Genomic DNA, 6,778 nt, shown 5'->3' with positions numbered 1-6,778 from the left:
TTATTTCTCTTTCAAACATTAAATTTGCTTAGCTTCGCGGCGACCCGCGTTAGCGCGCCACACCGCGCGCGCCGCGCTCGCGCTCGCGCCCCACGTACCCCGCGTACCCCGCGCACCCCTCGCGACCGGCGCGCACACCACGTCACGCTACGCCGCGGCCTCCCCGTCTCCCGCCGTGCTGTAACGCAGGTAGATTTATTTTTTGTATACGTTGAAATAAAATTTTTATATATTTTAAGCATCGAGGGCTTATATTCAATAATACACTCTATCGCACACTTTTCACAAAGATACGATTCTGATATAAAAATCCACCTAAGCTTTAACAGTCATCAGTGATATTAATGTTACCTTATATAACCACAGGTAATAAATCCCAGATGGTTTCTAAAATCACAAATTAGTTTTTGTGCAAATTGCAGATAGAGAGTATTAATGAATTCAAGCCCTCGATATTTCACCTTTTTATATTTGTAAGTTATTGGAAGCAGGGATGCCAACTTGGCTTAAACCGTGCCCTTTGTCTTTATTTTACTTCAAATTGCAGTGCCAAGATGGCACTTTTGTAAAAAAAATAACATTTCAATACATTTTTGTGAAATCCTTTGCGAGCACTTCTTTTTCTCAACTAAAATTTTTAAGGCTATTCATCTGGTTTATCTTATTTTATCATTGCACCTTTGTTTGGAACATGTAGCTTTATTTTATTGCTAAATGTGAATGATTAAAAGGAATGACACCTTTTTTGGCACTTTATTTTTCTATTTGAACATTTTGGCACCTTTTTATCCTCATTATGGCACCTCATAAATAAGGATAGTTGGCAGCCCTGATTGCAAGATTTCTGCTGTGTTTTGGGGCAACAACTTGTCTGCAGTAAAAAAGCATATAATTTGTGTTTCAAAAGTGTGTGAAAACCAATCAATTAACTTATATGATCTCGGTTCCAATATTAAATAATCAATAATTGTTTATACCCGCGTTTTGGCACATTGGCTCGTTGAATGTGCCATCTAATAAATAGTGTCGTCATTCTCCTTAGCTGCTTTTAAATGATGTCGTCACAAATTGCTGGCGGAGACATGAATACAGTGTAAGAAAATTATTTTTCTATAATTATTTCCTTATAGAAAGGTTGGTTTCTTTTCCACCTTAGTCATTCCGAATTCGTTCAAAATATGGTAATTTTAAACACAGAATTCTTCAGTGTTCCTCTGGGGTTCTTGGACATGGACTGTTTATTCAATTTAATAGTGTTCGCTTTATTTTTATGGAAACGAAACATGTTTTGCAAGTTATGGATCATTTCTACACTCTTTCTTCAAATATTTCTCGTATTCCAACTGTGCGCAGGCGTTTAGTTTTTCGCATCGTGTTTTTACATATTCTTAATTTAAATTTTTTTAATAAAATCAATTGGTGGTAGTTCATGATTATGTGTGGATTAATATCACAACACTGAGGATTAGGCAATAACCTTTTTCATCTGTTAAAAAGCAACACTTACGGGGCAATGTTTATTGTAAGAACAACATTTTTTCTAAGAATCGACATACTTTAAGCATTGTTGACGCTATTTCCATTTGAACGAGGAAATTGCGTCAATGACTTTATTTCCAAATTTTTGTTGACTTTATTTCGCTTTTGAAAAGGTAATAAAGTCAATTGACTTTATTTGCACCAGGGTTAGAAATAAAGTCAATTGACCTTATTTGCATTGACCTTATTACCTGTCACCAATTGTTGTAGCTATATTTCCATGGTGAATGTAGACAGTTGCTGGTTTAGTTTGCTGGCAATGGCATGCATACAAAATCAGTTTCTACAGTAAATAGATACATGAACTTCACTACCTACTTATTATTTTGTTAGTACCTGATTCTTTTCAGTGCTGGTATGAGGTAATGCACCAGGGGATGAGGTCGCCAGGCGCTAATTCAAGAGGCATCTTACCGCGCTGTTACGTACCTAATACAAAACCGTGCCCAAATTATTATTCATTTAAAAGTTCAGCTTAAATTATGTTTTACTAACATAGAATATTTGTTTCCAAAGAACCCACACTCATGCATCCTCTCGGAAATGGTACAAAAGTCGTAAAATCAAACAGCTGTGGAGTTTGTCCAAAAAAACATAAATATGCACTCTGCATGGCTTTTTACAATGTACTTTGGGGCGAGTCCAAAAATGCACTTTGCTGCACACCTTTCTTTTGGTCTACATGAAATTGCAAACACTGTTAATACACCCATTTTTCATGTGCTAAAAATCGTACTACCTACAGGGCTACATTATTATTATATATTGCTACGTGTTCCTAATTAATCAATCTTTGTATATTTATTGATTCCTGAAAAATTGGCCCATGTGATATTAATATTAACACATTTTTCTGCATTGTTAACATATTTTTCTGTGCGTTTTGGCATTTCTCTCTCGCAATTGCACCAAGATGACGTCAAGCAAAAATTACGCTCAAAAATCTTCTCTCATAAGCGCAATCTTGTATTGGCTGACTTCCAAAACGTATCAATACAATGTTTGGAAACTGTTATACTGCGGTATTCAAACTGTTTGTATATGCAGAGTTGCGACACATTGCAACCATATACATTGCATATTTTAAATATTCAATATAGCAATGAACAATTTTTCTGAATTTTCCATATTTAAAACACCAATGCTAACCAATAACAAACGAAGCATCAACTTTGTTTCTGATGCGCTGATTGCTCAAGCGATACGTTTCGATAACTAATTGGCTGCGTTTTGGAACAGTATACATTGTCAATATTTTGTAGTTCGACGTTAAGGAACTTTATACTTTGTACGTATACAAAGCAATTGACGTTTTGGAAGTCAGCCATTCTGTCGGCCGCTGTGGTGTAGTGTTAAGCAGTGCGCGCTTTCACTCATCAGCACCTGGGTTCAAGCCCTGGTCAAAGCAACATCGGAAAAAAATATAGAAAAAGGTTTTTTCTTAACAGCGGTCGTCCCTCGGAAGGCAATGGCAAACCTCCAAATGTATTTCTGCCATGAAAAACAGCTTCTCATAAAAATACAATCGCCGGTCGGAGTCGGCGTAAAACTGTAGGTCCCTCCGCTTTGTGCGACAACATCAAGGCGCACGCCACAAGTCGGAGGAGAAGCTCGGCAAAACACTAACATATGTGTAAGTGCCAATCTATTATTATTATTATTAAAACATAATTTAAGCTGAACTTTTAAATGTATAATAATTTGGGCACTGTTTTGTATTTGGTACGTAACAGCGCGGTAAGATGCCGCTTGAATTAGCCCCTAGCGACCTTATCAACTGGTACATTACCTCATACCAGCACTAAAAATAATCAGGTACTAACAAAAATAAGTATGTAGTAAAGTTCATGTATCTATTTACTGTAGAAACTGCTTTTGTATGTATGCCATTGCCAGCAAACTAAACCAGCAACTGTCTACATTCACCATGGAAATATACCTACTAAAATTCACCAAGGAAAGGGCAACATAGTTCCATGTAGAAGCTCATAGCTCACACACATAGCACAAAGCTCGATTTGGTGTTTAATGCATGTCCTCGGCGGCAGAACTGCTTCCACTTTTTCGCCAGGTCTGCGCCCATAGGAAACGAAAAAAAAACATATATCGCACGCTTTCCTTTTGTTTTCACCGTTAGACTTTGCCACTGCACACTTCATTTTGCTTTGTCTCATAATTGTCTCAATAATTGCTTAAAACCACGCAGAAATATTAACGCGCAAATATTAAAATTGTTATTTGGTTTTTTCGTATTCTCACAATCAACAATAGCACCAAGATGACGTCACGCACACAGCTGATTCTGTCAAAATCATAAAGAGCGGATTAGCGGTACCGCGATAGGCGCAATCTCTATTTTTCTCAATCGTGGTACTGTAAGTACTTGCGTATCTAATTTCAATTCTGGTTGTTAGCCTACTAGTTGATAGCGTTTGCGGCGCTGGTCAGCGAAATTGAAAGAGTAAAAATAGAATATGGAAATTGACGATGTTAGGAAATGTTTACGAACTTATTTATAAAAAATAACGTAGATTTGAACAGTTGTGTAATGCGACGTTTTTATAAAACTTTTGTATTTAAACAGCATTTTAATTCTATGTGCATATGCACTTAAATTTTTGTGAATGTATTATTTTTCGTTTCGAATTTTGTATAAAACTATTTGCAGTCATTAACCAACAAATAAGTTGTCAAAAACAACAACTTAAGCAATGCTGCTATATGAAATAAAACTATTATTGGCAAATCAAAAATTTCAAAAGTTATTTGGAAAAGTATAGTGTGAAAAAAGTTAAAGTAAAGTAAAGTAACTATGTGTCTTTATTTAATATGTTTCTTATAAATAAAGTTCTAAACATCAATTCGAATTTCGCATTATGTATTACAGGTATGTTTCATTAAATTCTGTATTATAGACATCACTACAATAATTAAAAGGTTTTGCCTATTTAATTACAGAAACTAAAGGATTTTGGCTCAGATAAAGTTTTTGCTTGAAATCTTACCCTTATGTACGAAAATCTACGTTCATCTGAATTCTATACATATATTATTTTTGTATGAAAGCAAAGCTGATTACTTAGCGAACACCATACAAATCCAAATTTCCAAAAAATGGTATGCAATTTTGTTGGGCATTAAATCTGAGTATAATAAAGTGCAAATATGAAGTAGGTAAGGCTGTTTTTCTCGTACAAACTATGTACGCCAATTTTTTTATATGGAATACATATATCTGTACTGTTCACCAAGGTTTGACTTTGAATTAAAGAATAACTAGTTTCTCTTAAAAATTTTTATATTTTTATTAAGTTTCTATTAAAAGGGCATCTTGAACTATATGTATGGCTAGTTAAACGTTAAAATATTGTTTGGGATGAAAATGAATGCAATGTTGCTTTAAAGGGAAAATGGCCTATACCGGCTTAGGCCACTTTAATTTAACGGAACGAAAAAAAGTATCAAAAAAATTTCTTTTCGTTGATCATCAAAAAATATATATATATATATATCATTGTAGTTCTCAGGAAAAGTCACGAGGAATATTTTTCACTATTTCTGATGCTAGAAAATAACTTTGCGGTTGCTGTAAATTTTCTTCAAGAAATAAGTATATCGTTGCCACCATGTCAAACTATCGAATGCGCAAAACTGCTTTTTCATTTACGATACCTTGCGCATGCGTTTAGAATGGTACGTAAGTTGAAAAATCGTCAAATTTCTAGTCTTCTTAGAAGCAGAGGATACTGGCTTTAACAAAGTGTCGAATCCCACACTTTTGTCTAATGACAACAATATTTTTTACAACAGTTTCTTTGCTCTCCTGAAAAGTGCCGATTTTCACATTCGATAGTTTGACATGGTAGCGACGAGATGTACGAGAATTTTTTTCTTAAGAGCTGCATACTGATTTAAGAAATTTTTTATAGAAGCAAATGTATTTTCCATTTATTGTGCGTAATTTTATATGAATTTTTAGTTTTTCCTGAAAGCCTTTACATTTTAATTGATAACTTTTTTTTTATAACACGGTGGACAGCACAAATCGGTATTGAGTAAAACCAAATACAAGTGATAGTTTTTGAATTTCATTGAGTTTTTTTAAATAAATACTAAAATTAGGGGTATATGTATATTTAAAAAAATTAGTCGCGATGTGTTATATACAAACATAAGTATGTACATTAGGCTGGGTCGATTTTGTATGGGGGAAAATAAAAGTCATTTGACCGCATTGTAATAGTAATATTATGATGTCTCAGGTCTCATCCAATTGTTATTGGCCACGAAAGATTAATTTAAAACTTATCTTTAGCCCGCGCAATTGAATCAAAGTGTATGAATTATGTAAATGAAACTTTGGCTTGTAATATCTATGGAATGCGTTATTGTTATAAACAAGACGATACATCAAATTAAGGGCTATTAAATTTAGTACCTCACGTTCATTTATCATTTTTCAATAAGTCTACACGTTTTTAAGATATTAAGATAAAACTTACAAAAACTATAATTTTCCCTTATGAATTTTCAATTCTTCATTACTTCAGCAACCAAGTGAAAAATACAAAAAAGTGAGACGAGATTTATTTCAACCTTTTAATGTTTTCGGATGTTTATATAATATTAAAATGGCCATGGACTTGGTCACGCCGATTTGGTCAGTTTTCAAGATCGTGGTGAATGAATGTATTGTCAAAGATTAGGAATCGTTCGACAAGTTAATAGTAGTTTCAAACATATAAGTATTTACATACATTACAATTAGGGTGAGAAACGCCCATTTTGAGTCCATTTTTCCAGTCTTGAAAACTGGTGCGGAATGGTTTCATTAGTCGCCGCAGAAGCACATTTTTCGCGGTTTCTAAATTTGCCGTTATATGAAAGTAGGGGACGTGCAATAAGTGTTTAGATATACATAAATATTTTAGTTAATTCCATTATGTGAAAAAGTGTCTGTAGGTAAATGCCGTAGTCTTTAACATATCCTAGGAAATCCTTTTGAGGACTCCCCAATTGGACGATATTGCTTTGCATTCAGCTTGAACGAAAAAAGTAACTCGCTGGCACAGTTTTCTGTAATCCGGTTCTTTTATTTAAAGGTTATTTATACAATTGAAGAGAAATTTTTTAGAAAAAAACTGGAAATCCACTTAAGTTTTTCGATATAACTTTGGTAAATGTTACTCGATCATAAGTTTTTTTTCGTTTCCTACGGATGCAAACCTGGCGAAAAAGT

The sequence above is a fragment of the Rhagoletis pomonella genome, unplaced genomic scaffold (genome assembly GCF_013731165.1).
Source record: "Rhagoletis pomonella isolate Grant_MI unplaced genomic scaffold, Rhpom_1.0 Rhpom_scaffold_00003, whole genome shotgun sequence".
Taxonomy (NCBI): Eukaryota; Metazoa; Arthropoda; class Insecta; order Diptera; family Tephritidae; genus Rhagoletis; species Rhagoletis pomonella.
This window is presented reverse-complemented; position numbering follows the sequence as displayed.